We start from the raw sequence: 22,629 nt of genomic DNA, 5'->3' as shown, positions 1-22,629 counted from the left end.
GCAGGGACAGTCTGCCAAAGTTAAAAATGCCGCAACATCTTTTGCTGATGTGACCCGCAGGCAGATGCACCACATACTGGGCAGGATAGGAAAAACAGAGCCCAGAGACTTCACAGGAAAGTCTTTTAACCTGCTGGGTCTCACCCTCAGGGAAAACTGACGCAGTGACTCCTTCCCCCTGATAGGAGGCCAGTTTAGTTCAGGAAAACCTGGTTGGAGTCTATAATACCTACGTAGACCCTCCTAAGTGTGGGGAGGGAAAAGGCAACATACAAGCAGGGCAAGAAATAAGGAAACAAGAACTGAAAAATTATCCTCTGTTAAACAAAACCTAAGCTAGAGGTCCGGAAAAAGCTGAACTGAAGGTCAAAGAACAGATAGACAACAAATTCATCTAGCAAGACAACCCTAGGTAAGAGAAGTGAAAGCAATCTCCAGAATAAACTAATTAAGGTAATTAAATGTCTAGACGCCAGCAAAAAATAACAAATCACACCAGGAAAATTGAAGATATGGCCCAGTCAAAGGAACAAACCAATAGTTCAAATGAGATACAAGAGCTGAAACAACTAATTCAGAATGTATGAACAAACATGGAAAATCTCATCAAAAACCAAACCAATGAATTGAGGGAGGATATGAAGAAGGCAAGGAATGAACAAAAGAAGAAATGGAAAGTCTGAAAAAACAAATCACAGAACTTATGGGAAAGAAAGATACAGTAGAAGAGATGAAAAAAAAAAAACAATGGAAACCTACAATGGTAGATTTCAAGGGACAGAGGTTAGGATTAGTGAACTGGAGGATGGAACATCTGAAATCCAATAAGAAACAGAAACTATAGGGAAAAGAATGGAAAAATATGAGCAGGGACTCATAGGCCCTAAATGCCTATATCAAAAGAGAAGAAAGGGCAAAAATACAGGAATTAACTGTCCACTTGGAAGAACTGGAGAAAGAACAGCAAACTAACCCCAAAGCAAGCAAAAGGAAAGAAATACCAAAGATTAGAGCAGAAATAAATGAAATTGAGAACATGAAAACAATTGAGAAAATCAATAAAACCAGAAGTTGGTTCTATGAGAAAATCAATAAGATTGATGGGCCCTTAGCAAGATTGACTAAAAGAAGAAGAGAGAGGATGCAAATAAATAAGATCAGAAATGGAAGAGGAGACATAACCACTGACCCCACAGAAATAAAGGAGGTAATAACAGGATACTATGAACAACTTTACGCTAATAAATACAACAATGTAGATGAAATGGACAAGTTCCTAGAAAGGCATGAATAACAAACTTTGACTCAAGAAGAAACAGATGACCTCAACAAACCAATCACAAGTAAAGAAATTGAATCAGTCATTAAAAAGCTTCCCAAAAAGAAAAGTCCAGTACCAGATGGCTTCACATGTGAATTCTACCAAACATTCCAGAAAGAATTAGTACCAATCCTGCTCAAACTCTTCAAAGAAATTGAAGTGGAGGGAAAACTACCTAATTCATTCTATGAAGCTAACATCACCCTCATACCAAAACCAGGCAAAGATATTACAAAAAAAGAAAACTACAGACCGATCTCTCTAATGAATATAGATGCAAAAATCCTCAACAAAATTCTAGCAAATCGAATCCAGCAACACATTAAAATAATTATACATCATGACCAAGTAGGATTCATCCCAGCTATGCAAGGATGGTTCAACATAAGAAAATCAATTAATGTAATACACCATATCAACAAATCGAAGCAGAAAAATCACATGATCATCTCAATTCATGGAGAGAAGGCATTTGACAAAACTCAACATCCTTTCCTGTTGAAAACACTTCAAAGGATAGGAAAAGAAGGGAATTTCCTTAAAATGATAGAGGGAATATATGAAAAACCCATAGCTAATATCATCCTCAATGGGGAAAAATTGAAAACTTTCCCCCTAAGATCAGGAACAAGACAAGGATGTCCATTATCACCACTATTATTCAACATTATGTTGGAGGTTCTAGCCAGAGCAATTAGACAATAAAAAGAAATACAAGGCATCAAAATTGGAAAGGAAGAAGTAAAACTATCACTGTTTGTAGACAATATGATACTATACGTCGAAAACCTGGAAAAATCCACAACAAAACTACTAGCACTAATAAATGAGTACAGCAAAGTAGCAGGTTACAAGATCAACATTCAAAAATCTGTAGCATTTCTATACACTAGTAATGAACAAGCTGAGGGGGAAATCAAGAAACGAATCCCATTTACAATTGCAACTAAAAGAATAAAATACCTAGGAATAAATTTAACTAAAGAGACAAAAAACCTATTAAAGCAAACTACAAAAAAACTGTTAAAAGAAATCACAGAAGACCTAAATAGATGGAAGGGCATACCGTGTTCATGGATTGAAGACTAAATATAGTTAAGATGGCAATCCTACCTAAATTGATTTACAGATTCAATGCAATACCAATCAAAATCCCAACAACTTATTTTTCAGAAATAGAAAAACCAATAAGCAAATTTATCTGGAAGGGCAGGGTGCCCCAAATTGCTAAAAACCTCTTGAGGAAAAAAAACGAAGCTGGAGGTCTCATGCTGCCTGACTTTAAGGCATATTATGAAGCCACAGTGGTCAAAACAGCATGGTATTGGCATAAAGATAGATATATCGACCAATGGAATTGAATAGAGTGCTCAGATATAGACCCTCTCATCTATGGACATTTGATCTTTGATAAGGCAGTCAAGCCAACTCACCTGGGACAGAACAGTCTCTTCAATAAATGGTGCCTAGAGAACTGGATATCCATATGCAAAAGAATGAAAGAGGACCCATATCTCACACCCTATACAAAAGTTAACTCAAAATGGATCAAAGATCTAAACATTAGGTCTAAGACCATAAAACAGTTAGAGGAAAATGTAGGGAGATATCTTATGAATCTTACAATTGGAGGTGGTTTTATGGACCTTAAACCTAAAGCAAGAGCACTGAAGAAAGAAATAAATAAATGGGAGCTCCTCAAAATTAAACACTTTTGTGCATCAAAGAACTTCATCAAGAAAGTAGAAAGACAGCCTACACAATGGGAGACAATATTTGGAAATGACATATCAGATAAAGGTCTAGTATCCAGAATTTATAAAGAGATTGTTCAACTCAACAACAAAAAGACAGCCAACCCAATTACAAAATGGGAAAAAGACTTGAACAGACACCTCTCAGAAGAGGAAATACAAATGGCCAAAAGGCACATGAAGAGATGCTCAATGTCCCTGGCCATTAGAGAAATGCAAATCAAAACCACAATGAGATATCATCTCACACCCACCAGAATGGCCATTATCAACAAAACAAAAAATGACAAGTGCTGGAGAGGATGCGGAGAAAGAGGCACACTTATCCACTGTTGGTGGGAATGTCAAATGGTGCAACCACTGTGGAAGGCAGTTTGGCGGTTCCTCAAAAAGCTGAATATAGAATTGCCATATGACCCACCAATACCATTGCTGGGAATCTACTCAAAGGACTTAAGGGCAAAGACACAAACGGACATTTGCACACCAATGTTTATAGCAGCATTATTTACAATTGCAAAGAGATGGAAACAGCCAAAATGTCCATCAACAGACAAGTGGCTAAACAAACTGTGGTATATACATATGATGGAATATTATGCAGCTTTAAGACAGGATAAATTTATGAAGCATGTAATAACATGGATGGACCTAGAGAACATTATGCTGAGGGAGTCTAGCCAAAAACTAAAAGATAAATACTGTATGGTCCCACTGATGTGAACCGACATTCGAGAATAAACTTGGACTATGTCATTGGTAACAGAGTCCAGCAGGAGTTAGAAACAGGGTAAGATAATGGGTAATTGGAGCTGATGGGATACAGACTGTGCAACAGGACTAGATACAAAAACTCAAAAATGGACAACACAATAATACCTAATTGTAAAGTAATCATGTTAAAACACTGAATGAAGCTGCATCTGAGCTATAGGTTTTTGTTGTTGTTGTTGTTGTTGTTTTGTTTTTTGTTTGTTTTTGTCTGGTTGTTTTTTTTTTTTTACTATTATTATTACTTTTATTTTTTTCCTCTATATTAACATTCTATCTTTTTCTGTTGTGTTGCTAGTTCTTCTAAACCGATGCAAATGTACTAAGAAACGATGATCATGCATCTATGTGATGATGTTAAGAATTACTGATTGCATATGAAGAATGGTATCATTTCTAAATGTTGGGTTAATTTCTTTTTTTTCTTTGTTTCTGTTAATTAATTAAAAAAAAGTTTTTTAAAAAAAGAGTATTAGAAATATCTCAAGATAATTTCCATGTAGCCTATGGAGATGATGGTACACAATCATTTACCCAAGAGCTAAAAAATCTTAATCCTATTTACTGGTGGAAATCACATAATTTTTTTGACTGTAGGCTTAGCTTTGGGGCTGCTTATACTCTTTCTCTTCCTCCTCAGCTGTGTCAAACAACAAATGTTCAAAGTAGCAAGTCACACCACTAAGCAAAGCTGTGCTAACAGTGTGATTCTGGCAAAAGCCCCCCGTGGCTCCCTCCTGAATCAAAGTCAGAGAGTTTGACTGGTAACCAATGATGGGTAAGACCCTTCCTTCAGAGGTTAAGGGCAACCTAAAACAGGCACAGTCACCTCAGCTAATAAAATAAAAAGGGGGAAATGTAGGAGCAAGTGTTAAAACAAGACCTGCAGAATTTGTTGTGAGCAGATGGTGTCGGAGTGGTGGTGGCAGTAAACTGTGAAGTTTGTTATGTAGAACAGTCTGGGAGGCAGAAAATGTCTATCCCTAATGATTATGTTAAGTACAAAGGAAGAGAGAACTGAAAAATAAGTACTCTGTTCCTTCTGGAAATGCATGCATGCCTTTCATCACCCTGTAGTATATAGGCTGGATCTGGTTAAGAATAAAGTTGTCTGTTGCTGTTATTGCTGATCTTCAGATCCCCTCATCCCATCTCTTTCTCATTCCTTAATATCCTTCAAGCTCTGTTCCATAAGAAGCAGCAGTCTCTCTTCTAAAAGTAAAACTCCCAGTGTTTGTATTTCACAATGTCTAATGAATATTGTGTAATGTTTGATAAATCAATAAATACCTGTGGTTTTCCTGAAAAAAAAAAAAGAAAGAAAGAAAGAACCTCAGTGGAAAGTTAGCTGCCTTTCCTCTGAAGAACCAACAAAATAAATCCCCTTTTATTAAAAGGCAATCCATCTCTGGTGTGTTGCATTCCGGCAGCTAGCAAACTAGGACATAACGCTTCTACAATAATTTCCATTTGTACCGCGTCATAAATGCTCAACGGTCCTGCAAGGCAGGGCACAAAGGTGCTATTTGTCCCATTTCCCTAATGAGGACAAGGTAGGCAACTGGGCCTGGGCCAACCCACCAAGATGGCGGCCCCTCACTTGGAAGGAGCCCCTGGAGACTGTGGGAGGGAGCCCACTGGTCGCCCCGCAACACAGGGCGTCCACCCAGCCCGGCTATCTTGGTCTGGAGCCCAAAGGTGGTGATTTTTTACCTCCCCCATTCTCACCTTCTCAAATAACAAAAATGTCCTAAGCCAGACCTTGTTTCTGAATATTTTGCTTAATCCCGCACCTATTATAAATAATATTATGATGAATATTCACATTTGAAATCTTTGCATTTTTAATTATTTTTCTAGATCAGGCCTCTACATGGATTAAAAGGTACGAGACTTCATGCATCCAGCCAAGATTCTGGAATAATTGTACCAGTTCTCCATACTATCCAGCTATTAGCATTAAAGCTTGCTTCCTTGGTTCAGTGCTTAAAAAAGATATTAAGGACTCTTGGCCAAACTGGTAGAATTTTTGGCTTATCTTGTAATGTGCTGATTAGGAAGATTGGCTCTGAGATGAGACAGGCCTGGGGTCTTATCTTTGTTCTGCCAGCTAACATAACCGGTGCCCTGCTGGTAATGTCGTCAGCTAAGCCCTGATACAGGTTCGATAGTCTCAAAACTAAAAGAATTTAAAGACAAGTGTGCCAACAGGAATAAGCAGTGAAGTTTATTAAAAGAGAAGTTGATTAAGAAGAGAGGGTACACATTAGAGGTTAATACAGACGTGTCCAAGGGAGGGACAGGCACTGAGTGGAGTTGGCCAGCTTATTTTATAGAAAAGTTTTGTTGGTAGCAGGTTTCCATAGTAATCCCTAAATATTAGGTGTTCTAGCTTGCTAGCTGCTGGAATGCAACACAGCAGAGACAACTGGCTTTTAATAAAAGGGTATTTATTTAGTTAACATATAGTTCTTCAGAGGAAAGGTAGCTAACTTTCAACTGAGGTCTTTTCTTACACAGGAAGGCACAGGGTGACCTCTGCTGACCTTCTCTCCAGGCCTCTGGGTTCCAGCAACTTTCCCCAGGGTGATTTCTTTCTGCATCTCCACCGGCCTGGGCTGAGCTGCAAGTGCTGAGATGAGGTATGCTGAGCTGCTTGGGCTGTGCTACAGTGTTGTGCTCTCTCATTTCAGCACCAGCCAATTTAAATCAAACATCAATCATTGCAGCAGGCACTCCTAGCCGAGTACAGATGTAATCAGCAACAGATGAGCTTCATGTGCCATTGGCTCATGTCCACAGCAACAGAACGAGGCACTTTCATGTGGCCAAGTTGACACCTGAACCTAACTACCATACTAGGGATCTTCTTTGTGCAGGTTCCCATGGTGGTCTTTGGGCACCAGGCAAGGTGTTTTCTTTGTTTTAGGAGCAGAATTTAGCTAGCAGAATTCCTTGTTTACTGCCACATACCTGAAATTTATCTTTGGGCAAATAGTTAACAATCTTTATGACCCAATGCTTCCTATCATTAATTAAGAGTTTGCTTTGGGCCCAAAATTTTATAAGCTTAATGGTTTGGGGAGATTTCAATGGTTTGGGGAGATTTCAATGGTTTAGGGAGATTTGGGAGCTTTAGGAAAATTTTTGTCCCTGGAAGTTTGCAGCTCTCCTTTGAAGAGCTTATCTAGCTCTCCTTTGGAGCTAGATAAGAAACAAGGGACTTGGCAATTGTCTGTTAACTCTTTCAGAGCTGACTAGAAGACTAGGGATGCCCTATTCTATCCTGCCTCATTAGGAGCTCTGTCTCAGGGCTCTTTTTTTTAATGGTATAATTTCTTAACTATTTTATTTTGAAATAATTTCAAATTGACAAAACACTTATAAAAATAATACAAAACCCATACAAAGAATTCCAATACACACCTCCCCACAGATACTCAGATCCACTGTATTAACTTTCTTGCTACATTTGCCATGTCATCCTATCACCTATCTATCTATCTATCTATCTGTCTGTCTGTCTGTCTGTCTGTCTGTCTTGCTACATCATCTATCCTCTATCTACCTCTAACTAGCTAGCAAGCTATTTTCTATATATTTGAGAGTAGGCTGTATTACATCATTTTCCTTAAACACATAATACTTTCATGAACATTCCCTAAGAACAAGGACATTCACGTAGGTAACCACCAGTGAGGGGTTATGCAGTAGATGGTCCTGAAATAAATAACCATACAAAAAAAAAAGGAGGTGGGGGGACAAAACCATATCTTTCTCCAAACATAAAACTTAGTTCCAGATATATTAAAGATCTAAATTTGAAAGGCAAAATTTTCAAATAATTAGAAAATAGGAAATCACCTTGTGATATCAGAACAGGTAGAATTTATTAAACCAGAATCAGAGTCCAAAACATGAAGATTGATTAAGCCAGCCACCTTAGAATAAGGAACTATTCATCAAAAGATCCCATAAAGTGAGTAAAAAGACAAACCAGAAACTTTAAAAAGATATTTGCAACATCTATAACCAACAATGAATTTGTGGCCAGAATATTTGAAAAAACAAATAAATCCATAAGAAAAATTAAAAAAGACCAACAGAAAAAATGGATAAAAGACATAGGAAGTATTATATAGGAGAAACACAAATGGCTATATATGTGTGTGTGTATACATGTAAATGCTCAACATCATTAATAATCAGGAAAATGAAAATTGAAACCAAAATAAGATTACATTTTATACTCATCAGATTGACAAAAAGTTACAAGTCTCAAAATACCAAGTGATACTGAGGATGTGGTTTAATGAGAACTCTCGTCTGCCACTATGGAAATATAAGATAGTACAAATCCTGGAAAATAGTCTCACTTCACTTAACATAAAATATGTGCACACTCTAAGACCAAAAAATTCCACACTTAGTTAAATATCACACAAGGTCTTGCAGCTGTGTTCCAGGATACGTGTATGAGAATGTCTATAGCAAGATTGTTTATAATAGAAAAAAGGAAATAAAACAAATCCTGGGTAGAGTAGAATGGAGAAAGAAAAAAGTAGGAAATTTATATTTGCAATACAATATAGCAATGGTAATGAGTGAGCCATAGCTACATACATCAAAATGGATGACTCTCAGAAATAAAGACAGCAAGTCACAGAAGAACAGAGATGATTCTATGTATATATTATTTAAAAACATGCAAAATCAGACAATAATTCTGTTTAGGGATCCCTATACATGTAAAAAAAGTATAAAGTAAAGATAGGAAACAATTCTCACGAAATACAGATTGAAGCTTACCTCTAAAGAACAGGGAGCAAGATATATTTGTTAGGGGCACATGGTGAGCTTTAAAGATATTGGAAATGTTTGATTTCTTAGGATGAGAGATGAACACAGGATGTCTTTTATTACCTTACTATTTATTCATTATTAATATTTAAAAATGTAGGGAGTGTGAAGGTAGTTCGGTGGTAGAATTCTTCCCTGCCACGTGGGAGACCTGGTATTTCCCCCAGCCCATGCACTTCCCCCAAAAACAAATAAGCAAAGCAAACAAACAAAAAAACAACCAAACTAAAATTCAACAAATGGTGCTGCACTAATGGGATATTTACACAGAAAAAAAATGAAATGTGACCCCCCCACCATACCGCACACACAAAAAATTTTTTAATGTATACATACATTCCATATACTGTTTGTGAACATATATTTCACAATTTTTAGTAAAGAGAGGAAAGGATGCAGAGATAGCAAGTACAGACAAGATTTTCAAGGATTATTGCTATAAATAGGGAGCAAAGAAATGGGAGGGCAGCTGGAGAGAAATCCCTGAAAAATCTGTGGCATCAAGTAGTTTTTTTATGGGAGATATTATAATATGTTTGTATGTTTATGAGAATAATTCAGTGAGACGGTAAAAAAAAATGCCAAAGAAATAAAACAATAATAAACCTCAAAAAAGCAAAAAAAAAAAAAAAAAAAAAGACATTAAGAAAATAATAATAATAAAATTGCCAAACCAGGAGAGGGAATATTGGTAGCTGTATACAGTCTTCGAAAAATGAGAGGGATAGGAATCAGCCCACAAGGGAAAAGTTTTCATTTTAACTTTGCCTTTTTCTGAACTATCAGATTTTTTTTTCTCTGAAAATTCAACATTTTATATATACATAATATTTTGCTATATAGTTTCACACAGAACAAACGAGTAAATATATTGTCAGGAACCAAGGTTCTCACAGTAGAGGAAAAGGGTTACAAAGATGGTATGGAGAGCTAAGGAAAAATGCTTTGGACTTGAATTTGAATGGAGGTATTTGGGTGAATATACAGTAGCAACAAACACAGCTAGCATCCAGATATTAGTTTCTTAATGCAATTTCCCACTAAAAGAAACTGGTGCTCCTTGAAGAAATGGCTGAGTACAGATCTTGGGACAGGGAAAGTACAAGATGACACTGAAATATCTTACTGTGCCAGAAAGTAAGAAAGTGTTCACAAACTTATTAGAACATGTCAAAACAGCACAAGAGGCAGTTGCCGCATTCGCCACATTTGCTGCAGGCGTGAGGCCCGGACAGCTAGTTAACTAAGCTTCGAAGCATCGACGGGAGGACAGACTGACTGACGAGATGCCGCGCTCCCACAGACCTCCACCTATCGCTCAGTGGCCTGCTCCAGAGCCCAAGTCTGATGGCGTTCTGGCAATGACTTTCAAGATTTTTCTCCTTTTTGCAGGACTTATGGTCAAAGTTCCTGTGGGGTTATATTTTTCCTGTAAATTACTCCTTTTTCAAAGTCTCATGTTAATGTCCCCTGAAGACAGCGCCTTTTACGCGACCATCGTCGCAGTGGTTGGGCTTCATGTGGTGCTGGCAATTTTTGTCTTCATAGTATGGAAGGAGGGCTTGCCTCAGTGGCGGGAAAACAAAAATGATTAGAGCAGCTTCTCCTTTAGAGCTGCAAACACGGGGGTGGGGAAGTGCTTAAAGGGTTTTTTTTTCCTTCTTCGTATTAAATTTTTTTTTAAGGGGAGGGGTGGACAGGTAGGGGAATTCAGTATTAACTGCATCTGAGACTTCAATAAAAACGGGGGTGGGGAGGGTGGGCTGACATTTTTTGACCGCCTGTTACGTGCCAAGTGTTTATTCTTTTGGGACATAACGTTTTTGGCTGAGGATCATGTTGGACTGATGTAAATAATAATGCCAAAATAGGCAGCTAGGATGAAAGTAACACTAATTAGGAGTGAGATTTAATTATTTCTTACTGAAAGATGTGTTGTGACGTAATCTTTGTGGCCTGGCTCCAGCAACAATATTCAGAGTGCAGCCTCACTGATGCTACTCACAAAGATGTGGATGTGCTGTTACTGCTTTCTAACTCTGCCTACTACGTGGCCTATTATGATGATGAAGTTGATAAAGTAAACCAATATCAACGATTAAGTCTGGAAGACCTAGAAAAATTAGAAATAGGTCCTGAGCCCACTCTTTTTGGTAAGCCAAAGTTCTCCTGCATGCGACTGCACTACAGACATAAAGAAGCAAGTGGCTATTTTCACACACTGAGAGCTGTGATGCGTAATCCTGAAGAGGATGGTAAAGATACCCTTCAGTGCATTGCGGAGATGTTGCAGATCACCAAGCAAGCCATGGGATTGGATGTACCTATAATTGAGAAAAAACTTGAGAGGAAGAGCAGTAAACCTCACGAAGACATCATTGGTATTAGATCTCAGAACCAAGGCTCTTTGGCCCAAGGGAAGAATTTTCTCATGAGCAAATTTTCTTCTCTAAATCAAAAAGTAAAACAGACCAAATCAAATGTAAACATTGGCAATCTACGAAAGCTAGGAAACTTTATAAAACCTGAAATGAAAGTTAACTTTCTGAAACCAAACTTAAAAGTAAATCTTTGGAAATCAGATAGTAGTCTTGAAACCATGGAAAATACAGGTGTGATGGATAGTAAGGACCAGGCAGAGTCTGAAGGGGAAATATCTTCAGATAATGACTCATATCACTCTGATGAATTCCTTACAAATTCCAAGTGTGATGAGGACAGGCAGCTAGTTAATTCTTTAGAGCATGTAGGGCCAGTAGACTATGTTCTTCCTAGTTGTGGTATTATTGCTTCAGCACCTCGATTAGGCAGTCGATCCCAGTCTGTAAGCAGCACTGAAGTTAACATTTACATTCCTTCTGAGGGTATTGTGGATCATGAAAGTGGGCTTGGAAAAGCCCATGAGTCTCCTTTGAAGAAAAGTCCGTCTGCTGACAATGTACACATTTTGACTGGCTTTGCCAAGCCTGTGGATATTTACTGCCAGAGATTTGTACAAGATGCACAAAGCAAAATGGCCGAGCCTTCAGAGACCAGGTCTGTTTCTCAGCAGGCTACTGAGGAAAAAAATGAAGTGACCAATCAAGTTTCTAGTGAAGACACCCAATCTGAAGCAGTAGGACAGACACCTTCTCGACCCTCTCAATTAGATGTGTCTTTTTCTGTGACAGGCCCACAGTTTTTGTCTGTTGAACCAGTACATTCAGTCGTATCTCAAAAGAGCCCAAGCTCTGGATCCAGCATGCTTGAACTTGAGACAGGGCTTCATGTAACCCCTTCTCCTTCAGATAGCAGTAGCAGCAGAGCTGTCTCTCCCTTTGCAAAGATTCGAAGTTCCATGGTCCAGGTTGCTAATATTACCCAAGCTGGATTAACTCATGGAATCAGCTTTGCAGTGGCAAAAGTTCAAAAGAGTCCTGCAGAACCTGAAGTAGTTAATGAGGTCCAGCAAAATGAACTTAAAAATATGTTTACGCAATGCCAGACCCGAATAATTCAGATTTAGTTTTTAGCTACAAAGAATCCTTACAGGTGGCTTTTATTTCATCAAAAAGGTTTCCCATATTAGCCTCTTATAATTGTACTGTCTTTGAATATAAGGGATCACAAATTCTAATTATGTTTACTGGAAAAGGTTTTAAAGGGAGTCTGATCCTGAGCAGATAGCCAAAGTTGAGAGCCAAGACCACAGAAGTGTATCATCCTAGAATTAGTGTAGGCTGAGTAGCTTATATCCTACAAAGCAATTGAAAAGAAATCAGGAATAAACCTTTTTGGAATGAAGTGGGTGGGCAGAGTGTTGAAGGATGGGCATGGACACGTGGAGAGGAATAGCATTTTTTACCATTTGTTTTGTTCATTTTTGAGTGGAGTGCCTCTACAAGGTAAATACCATTCAGTTCTAGTGATTTCTAGTTTGGAAATCATTTGAACATTAGAAAAAAAAACACCTTGGTTTATATTAGTGGCTTAACTTCCTTATGAGGTTAATTGAGAGTTGACAGTATAGTCAAGAAATGTGCCCATTTGATCCTAATTTTCCTTTTCAACTTGAACAAATTTAAAATATTCTGCTGTCTTGTATACCCACAGTCTGGAAACATTAAGACTTGCCAGTCATAAAGCAGTACATCGGATGTGTATACCAGCATCTATTAAATTTAATCCTGCTGTTTTCAGGAAGGTAAGAATATATGTGTATTGACACTACTAATTATAGAAGGAAATCTTCAAATTTTAATTTTTTCTAGGAGGGCATTTGACATCTTGTGTAGACTATCACAATTATAGAAAATTTAGTCTGAAGCACAGTTGTGTTAAAACTGGTTTTATGGTTATACTCTGACCACACAGAACCAGTGCTTATTCTGTGAAATCCATATACTAAGAAAGTTGCACGTTGTATTCCAAACAAATACTGGTTTGACTTGTATCTTAGAGCCTTACTCTGTTGAAGTGATTCTCAGCTGAACATTATGTCTGTTGTAACTTTGATATGCATTTCCACTTTTGTTATTTATTAGTGGTATATTTTTTTCAAGTGTCAAATCTTGTGACTTTAAAATAAAATACCATTGCAATTAAAAAAAAAAACAGCACAAGAGTCAGCTTAATAGGGCCTGCATTGGACAAATTTATGAGTATTTGAGTTTCTAAAAGAATATTAGTAATAGGTAATAAGACATTGAATAAAAGAAAGACTAAGTCCAGAATGATCTATTTTTTTTTAAAGCAGTAGGGGGGCCATCCATTTTAGAGGAATGTCAACTAATACCAAAGGTCTGCGGATCTGGATAGGGGTTATATTGGAGTTCTCTGTATTGTTCCTCTATTTTTTTGGAAGTTTCCTGTAAGTTTGAAATTATTTCAAAATAAAAAGTTTTTTAAAATGTCAAAGCCATGATAGAATTAGAATTAGATAAACATTATTTTGCAACCACCAATGTATCAGTTGATTCAGGCAAGGATCATGAGTGAAAAGTTGTTAAAGAACAGGATAGTCATGTGGTCTGAAAATATCACCCACAAATAATTTATTCATTACAAAAAGGAATAGGTATAGTTAAATATAAAAATATCAACTATAACAGAGGATAAAAGTAGGAGGGTGTTCTAGTTTGCAAGCTGCTGGAATGCAATATATCAGAAACAGAACAGCTTTTAAAAAGGGGAATTTATTAAGTTGCAAATTTACAGTTCTAAGCCTATGAAAATGTCCAAACTAAGGCACCAACAAGAGGTTACCTTCATTCAAGAAAGGCAGATGAAGTTCAGGGTTTCTCTCTCAGCTGGAAGGGCACATGGTGAAGTCTGCTAGCTTTCTCTCCTGGCTTCTTATTTCATGAAGCTCCCAAGGGGGCATTTTCCTTCTTCATCTCCAAAGGTCTCCTACTGCCTAGAGTCTGAAGCTTTTTCCAAAATATTTCCCTCTTAAAGGACTCCAATAAGTAAACTCCACCTTGAACGGAACCACGGAAACCATGTAATCAAAAGTTACTACCCATAATTGGGTGGGTCACATCTCCATGGATAATCAAAAAGTTCCAACCCAGCAATATTTAATGAGGATTAAAAGACATGGCTTTTCTGGGGTCCAAAACAGATTCAAATGGGCACAGAAAGTTTGACCAGTGTGCTGGTTTGAAAAGATGTATGTACCCTAAAAAAGCCATGTTTTAATCCTAATGCCATTTTGTAAGGGCAGCGACTTCTTCTAATCCCTATTCAACATTGCATGTTTGAAACATCTCCCTGGATATGTGATTTAATCAACAGTGGTTGTTGAACTGGATTAGGTGGAGGCATGTCTCCACCCATTTGAGTGGGTCTTGATTTGTTTCTGGAGTCCTATAAAAGAGGAAATATTTTGGAGAATGAAGGAGATTCAGAGAGAGCAGAGAATGCTGTAGCACCATGAAAGAGAGTCCACCAGCCAGTGCTTTGGAGATGAAGAAGGAAAACCTCTCCTGGGGAGCTTCATGAAACAGGAAGGCAGGAGAGAAAGCTAGCTGATGACGCCTTGCTCACCATGTGCCCTTCCAGCCAAGAAAGGAACTGTGACTGTGTTCACCATGTGTCTTCTCACTTGAGAGAGAGAGACCTTGAACTTCATCAGCCTTCTTGAACCAAGGTATCTTTCCTTGGATGCCTTTGATTGGACATTTCTATAGACTTGTTTTAATTGGGACATTTTCTCAGCCTTTGAACTATAAACTAGCAACTTATTAAATTCCCCTTTTTAAAAATCATTTCATTTCTGGTATATTGCATTTCAGCAGCTAGCAAACTAGAACAACCAGCAATAAGTAAAAAGAATTCTAAAGAATATAGGAATAGCAAAGATAAGAAACAGCCACTTCCCAAAGGCCTGGTACAAAGCACCTAGGGCTGAGATCACCCCTGTTGGGGAAAGCATGATGGTGGCTCATAGGATGGCAGAGAAATTAAGGTAATGCTGCCCTGGTATAGAATTTGCTGGAAATCTGCCCTCTGGAATTTGCCAGAAATCTATCCTCCAGGGTGCAGGGAAAGGCTGTTCATACCAGAGACCCTCCATTGTAAGACCTCCCATGGCAGGCACCTGGGAGCTGCTGACCACTGGGTGCTGCTGACCCCTGTGTACTGCAAAAGCAGATGCAAGAGAAGCTTCTCATGCTGCAGGAGCCTGGTGTCTGAAAAGCCATGTTCTTGATGCAGGAGCCTAGCAAGGAGCACACCAGAACCAAGAAGCAAAATCATTTTTCCTGCAATAACTCTCTTGTATCTTCTACTGGCAGAGTTTCAGTGTTGGCTAGCATAAGAAAAATATTTAAAGGATTCAGGCCCATTTTCAGAGAACAGTCAAAAAGGGTGAATTTGGAGCTGAGGGTCAATAAACCATAACCGACACAATGGGGGATGGAGGAATCAGGTTGAAGATGCCTGAATCTTCTACAAAATTTATCACCGTTTGTTCTAGTTTGTTCTAGCATTCTATAGCTGCCAGAATGCAATATACCAGAAATGAAATGGCTTTTAAAAGGGGGAATTTAATAAGTTGCTAGTTTATAGTTCTACAGACAAGAAAATGTCCCAATTAAAACAAGTCTATAGAAATGTCCAAATTAAGGCCTCCAGGGAAAGATACCTTGGTTCAAGAAGGCCGATGAAGTTCAGGGTTTCTCTCTCAAGTGAGAAGGCACATGGTGAACAGGGGTCAGGGTTTCTCTCTCATCCGAAAAGGCATGTGGCAAACATGGCATCATCTGCTAGCTTTCTCTCCTGGCTTCCCTTCACGACACTTCCCGGGAGGCATTTTCCTTCTTCATCTCCAAAGCACTGGCTTGTGGACTCTCTGTTTTGTGGTGCTGCAAGGTTCTCTGCTCTCTCTGAATCTCTATCTCCAAAATGTTTCCTCTTTTATAGTATTCCCATAAACTAATCAAGACCCACCCAAATGGGTGGAGACACACCTTCACCTAATCCAGTTTCACAATCACTCTTGATTGAGTCACATCTCCAGGGGGATGATCTAATTAGTTTCAAACATACATTACTGAATAGGGATTAGAAGAAATGGCTGCCTTTACAAAATGGGATTAGGATTAAAACATGACTTCTCTAGGGTACATACATCATTTCAAACTAGCACATAACTAAAAATGGGACAAGCAGAGATCATGTACCTCTTCACGTGATACAATAAATATACAGTACCACTTATGAAGTTTCTTGCCTTCAAAATTTGAACCCAATTACAGCTGCTGTGGAAAACAGTGTGGCACGTCCTCAGAAAGTTCAGTACAGAATTACTACATGTCTCAGCAATCCCACCTGCAGGTATACCCAAAAGAACTGAAAGTAGGGAATAGAAAACAGATATTGCATGATGATGTTCATAGCATTATTATTCATAATAGTCAAAAGGTGGAAGCAACCTAAGTGCCCAGGAACAGATGAATAGATTGGAATATACATACAATGGAAAATTATTCCACCATGAAAAGGAATGGAGTTCTGATACATGGTACAACATGGATGATAACCTCATGTTGAGTGAAATAAGCCAGACACAAAAGACAAATATTGTATGATCTCATTTATATGGAAAAAAAAATAAACAGATTATGCAAAATCATGGAGTTAGAAATTAGAATACAGGTTTCTGGAGGTAGGAGTGGGGGTGTGGCAGTTAATGCTTAATTGGTACAGAGTTTCTGTTTAGGGGAATGGAAATGCTTTGGTAATGGATGGTTTTGATGGTACCACAATTTTGTGAATGTGATTAACACCAATGAATTGTATACTTGAAAGTGGTTAAATGGGAAGTTTTAGGTTTTATATATGTTACCAACATAACAGTTCTAAAATAATTGGAACCCAAATCTAATAAAGCCTCCAGATTTAACTACAAGAAATATGGAAGATAGAGGAACAACTTAATTGACACCATGAGGAAGCAAATAGCCAATTCCATAATGTGGAATTTTCTACAGAACAAATGAATTGGTTTTTCCAACAAATTAATTGCATGAAAGAAAAAGGAAGAGTGGATGCTGTAGATAAATAGAGAATTAAGAGATGTAAAATAAAATGTATTGTCAAAACATAATTTTCAAAAAGTTAAAAATATGACTCCACACAAATTTAAAGTGAGCACATTTTAAAAGGGATTAACAAGGGGATTAGCAAAAGAGAACTAGTTCAAAGAAAATCAAGAGACTGAATACACATAGGCACTGGACATATATCATTTCCATCACTACAGAACAAAATTTGTTTACACTGCTACTGACCAAGAATCATTTACAACCATATCACTTTTCTACAAGTTACCATCTACATAAAGAGTTGTAAAATAACCTAAAATGCTAATTCAAAGAAAAAGGAACATACCCTTATGTAATTAGTTTATTCTTTGGTTGGCCTGTTAGAAAATGCTCCACGTCACACAGTAAGGAATTTGAGTATAGACTAAGTATTAAGTGATATTAGGAATTATTGGATAATTATATGAGTAATTTTGCCTTGACGCTTTGATTTGGACTTTCTCTTAACCTCAAAACCATGAACTAATAAATTTTCATTGTTTAAGCCAGACCATTGTATGATATTTGCTTGAGCAGCCAAGGAAACTAAAACAGTATTCTATTTCATAGTCTGCTGTAATTGCACCATAACTGCATAAAGTTTAAAATTCCTAGAAATTTTAAAGTTAAAAGTTGAATTTCTCATTGTTTACTATTCAATACATTTTCACTAACCTTTGAACTAAAAGGCATTTAACATAAAAGTCCTCAAATTTGAAGTACAAAGTATTTAAAAAGACAATTGAAGTCATAAAATTGATTACTATAAAAGTCCCCTTAGGGGAATGGCTAGAAAGGGGGATAATTCAACTTCCCCATGTGGAGAATTCCTGATATTCTCACAAGCAGTGGGGACAACCAAAGTAATACGCCAAGCCTTCAATCTTGGGGTTTATCCATATGAAACTTATCCCCACAAAGGATAGGCTAAGCCTTCTTAAAATTAGGCCTAAGAGTCACCCCCAGAGAACATCTTTTGTTGTTCAAATGTGGCCTCTCTTTCTCTCTCAGCCAACATGATGAGCAAACTCACTGCCCTCCCCTTCTCTACATGTGACACGACTCCCAGGGGTGTAAACCTTCCTGACAATGTGGGACAAAAATCCTAGAATGAGCTGGGGCCTCAGCATTAAGGAAATGAGAAAGCCTTCTAGACCAAAAAAGGGAAGAGAGAAATGGGACAAAATGAAGTGTCAACGGCTGAGAGATTTCAAACAGAGTCAAGAGATTATCCTGGAGGTTATTCTTATGCATTATATATTTATTAAGATATATTGGAGAACCTGGAGGGAAGTGCCTGAAAATGTAGAGCTGTGTCCCAGTAGTCATGTTTCTTGAAGATGACTGTATGATACAGCTTTTGCAATGTGACTGTGTGATTGTGAAAACCCTGTGTCTGATGCTACTTTTATCTATCGTATGGACAGATGAGTAAAACATATGGATTATATGTTTATATATTTATTATAAATAAATAATAAGGGGAACAAATGTTAAAATAAATTTAGTAGATTGAAATGCTAGTGATCAATGAAAGGGAGTGATAAGGGGTATAGAAAAAAATAGAGGGGAAACAGAGGCTAAAATATATTGGGTAGATGGAAATACTAGCAATCAATGAAAGGGGGGGCAAGGGGTATGGTTTGTATGAGTTTCTTTTTTTTTCTGAATTGATGCAAATGTTCTAAGAAATGATCATGGAGATGAATATACAACTATGTGATGATATTGTGAGTTATTGATTATATACCAAGAATGGAATGACATATGGTAAGAATGTTCATGTTTGTATCTTGTTATGTTTAAAAAAAATTTTTTTTAATGGATTGCTATAGCCCATCTTGTTTCTATTAAAAACACAGCAGCTGATATTAGTATAAAGGTGTCCTTTTTTCCCCCTTTTAAAAAAGGACAATTAACCCTGTTATTTAAACCTGCAGCCAGTTCTCAGCACAAAAGCTCCCAGTTCTTATAGCATAAAAGTTCCTTGTTTCTTTATTACTCAAAGCTTCTGCTAGAAAACAGAAATACTGGCTGTCATGGTCAGATTCATGTGTCAACTTGGCCAAGTTGTGGTACCTGTTTGAATGGTTGGGCAAGTGCTGGCCTGTCTGTTGCAATGATGACATTTCATAGAATTAGATCATGATCACATCAGCTGCATCCACAGCTGATTCCATTTGTAATCAGCCAAAGGGGAGTGTCTTCTGCAATGAGTGATGCTTAATCTAATCACGGGAAGTCTTTTAAGGAGGATTCAGAAGAGACAGGTGCTATTCCTGCTTCGACTGGCAAGTCTCTCCTGTGGAGTTTGTTCAGACCCTCCATCAGAGTCATTGGCTTCACAGCCTGCCCTGTGGATTTTGGACTCTGCATTCCCATGGTCACGTAAGATGCTTTTATATATTTTATATTTGCGAGTGTTCTCTGTTGATTCTGTTTCTCTAGAGAACCCTAACTAATACACTGGCTTAAAACATAGTTGAGTTCACTGAACTTTTGGCTTTTCCTTTAGAGAAATTGTTTCATGCATTCACTCAAGCCGCAAAACCCAAATATTCTTCACAAAAACAATTCAAATAAATGTTCTGCACCTTTACCAATGGGAACTTCATACTTTTAAGTAGTTTCAATTGTCTGTTTGGAGGGCATCTTTCCAAGTGTACTGGCATTTTGAAGTATACCCTGAGATTTCTGAATGCCATATTTTAATTCAGTAAGCCTATACTAGGTTCCCAAGATTCACAGTTCTACAAAGAACTAGGCCACCCCTAGTTCTTTCTCAGGTTAAGCCAGAACTGCTTAACATACATACCAAATCGTGTTTGATTTAAGATTCTATTTTCATATGTAAGTGATTATATCATACTCTCTGGCCTAAGCATTACTTTTCACTGTTTTAAGGGCTTTACATTTATTATTTCATTTCATCTTCATAACAGCTCTAAGAAGTAGATATAATTATTTGCTCCATTTTGCAGAGAAAGAACCTGTGGTACATAGAGTTAAGCAATTCCTCCCTAAAGTCATACAGAAAATAGCAGAGAGGATTTGAACCCATGCTGTCCGTCTCCAAACTCAAACTCTTAACCAGCTCCACATACTGCATGGTCTCTATCTGGCAAGATCATAGGACTGGGGAGCTGAAAGAAGGAATTTTAACTCCATTCTGAGAATCCAGGGAGAACCAGTCAGTCTCAGAGCCCACTGATTACAGGAGCAGGTACCACTGTGTGCTACTACAAAACGGCCTGGGACCACAAACAGGCCTTGGAATTCCCAGTGTTCCAGAAACCATTTCCATTGCCCTTATTTCCACTTAAAGTTGCATCAGCCCTACGTGGTGTGGTGGGGGAAGGGAGTGCATGACTGTTATAGCAGCCAAGCAGAGCTGTTTTAGGAAGCTTCCAGAAAGGTCCAAGCAGAGATCATTCTTTCAACCTATATTTATGCCACCTGCAAGGGACACAGGAAATATCTCTGCTCTCAAGGAACTCACATTATATGTATGTGGGGGGCGGGGTGTACAGGGGAGATGGAAAGTAATACACAACAAAGAAATAAACAAGATGCTTTCAAATGGTGACAAATGCATGAAGATGAAACAGAACAATGAACAATAGAGTACTGATTCAAACTGAGTGGTAGAGCTAGGCTGTATTAGTTTGTTAAAGCTGCTGGAATGCAAATATACCAGAAATGAAGTGACTTTTAAACAGGGAATCTATTAAGTTGCAAGTTTATAGTTCGACGGCCATTGCAATGTCCAAACTAAGACATCCAGAGAAAGACATCTTGATGCAGGAAAGAGCTGATGAGGTTCGGGGTTTCTGTTAGCTGGGAAGGCACATGGTAATGTCTGCTAGCTTTCTCTCCCAACTTCTTCAAATTGGGGGGGGGGGGTGGGGGCGAATTTTCTTTCTGTCTGGGTCTCCTCTTGGTGCTATCAACTCTAAAGCTTTATCCAAAATGGTTCCCTCTTAAAAGGCTCCAGTATGTGACCCAACCTTGAATGGGTGGAGACACATCTCCATGGAAACCACCTAATCAAAAGGCCCCCCTACAAGTGGATGGGTCATATCTCCATGGAAACAAATTAATCAAAAAGGTTCCAAACAACAATATTGAATCAGAATTAGAGTATCCAGAAAAGGGGTACACAACAGCTTCAAACAAGCACAAAGACCGTTGTGAAATGCCAATTGTGATAGTTTGAATCAGGTACTCCACAAAAAACATGCTCAAATCTTAATCTGGGTTCCTGTGAATCCACTTGTAAATTGTATCATTAAATATGTTAAGATGAGTCAGGGTGTGGACTCATTTCTGGATAGGATCTTCAAAGATCCTGTTTAGATGTGGCCAAACTAAATGAAGGTAGGCCTCAATCCTACATGGCAACGGTCTTTATAAACAAAGGAAACTGAACAAGAAAATGGGAAGCCAGAAACAAGCAGAAGCCTGAAGCAGTAGGAGGAAGAGAGACAGACAAAGACAAAGAGAGAGAGAAACACATAACGGAAGAGTGCCATCACAACACTACCCACTCCGTGAAAAGCATGGCCTTGCTGACATCTCAGCTTTGAACTTCTACCTTCAAAACCTTGAACCAAAAAATTCCTATTGTTAGACCAACCAGAAAAAGACATTTGTCATAGCAGCTCTGAGAAACTAAGACAGGCAACATCTCCATTCTCATGAGACTTGCATGGGTAGGGGAAATGGAAGATAAACACATGGCAGAGAAACAAACAAGGTGCTCTCAAATGGTGGCAAATGCATGAAGATGAAAAGAATGATTCACAATGGAAAACTGATTAAGACTGGGTGGTAGAGGAAGGCCTTTCTTAGATGCCAATTAAGTAGAGACATGACTGATAACGAAGGGGGCAGCCACAAAAGCAAATGAGACAGAATTGTTCCAGACAAGAAAGGTTGAAGCAGAGGGACTGAGGGATAAGTGGTATGACAGAGGTTAGAAAGATAAACAGGAGGTCATGTCCTGTACCCCAGGCCCTGCAGATGCCTTCTTTGTGTGCTAGAAGACATCAGAGAATTTTAACCTGGAGAATGAGTGGCCATTTATGGCTGGAGGGTGCAAAGAAGGGCCTGTGAGTGAGGCACTTACCTCCTAAGGACAGGTTGAGGACAGATTCATAGCACTAAATCATTTAAGGAGCATTTTACACATGCTTTCTCCCTACAACACCAAGTGAAACAGCAGGCACCTGGAGGGTCTAGGATGTGCTGAGACCAATCCCCCAGCACAGGTCCTGCAGTCTTGCCCACCAGGAGAGGTCCGTTCTCCTCCCAGCCCTAGAGGCTGTGAGACGGCAACAGGAATCACACGGCTGGA

General features: G+C 38.3%; 1 long non-coding RNA gene and 1 pseudogene across 3 annotated transcripts in view; one reads left to right on the top strand and one right to left on the bottom strand.

The window, feature by feature from the left end:
• LOC143684320 (uncharacterized) overlaps positions 1 to 22,629 on the bottom strand; it is a 135,283-nt gene that overhangs the window by 111,528 nt on the left and 1,126 nt on the right. The window lies entirely within an intron of this gene.
• LOC143684319 (phosphatidylinositide phosphatase SAC2 pseudogene) lies at positions 10,466 to 12,310 on the top strand (annotated as a pseudogene).

Source organism: Tamandua tetradactyla, chromosome 5, assembly GCF_023851605.1.
Source record: "Tamandua tetradactyla isolate mTamTet1 chromosome 5, mTamTet1.pri, whole genome shotgun sequence".
Classification (NCBI taxonomy): Eukaryota; Metazoa; Chordata; class Mammalia; order Pilosa; family Myrmecophagidae; genus Tamandua; species Tamandua tetradactyla.
This window is presented reverse-complemented; position numbering and strand designations above follow the sequence as displayed.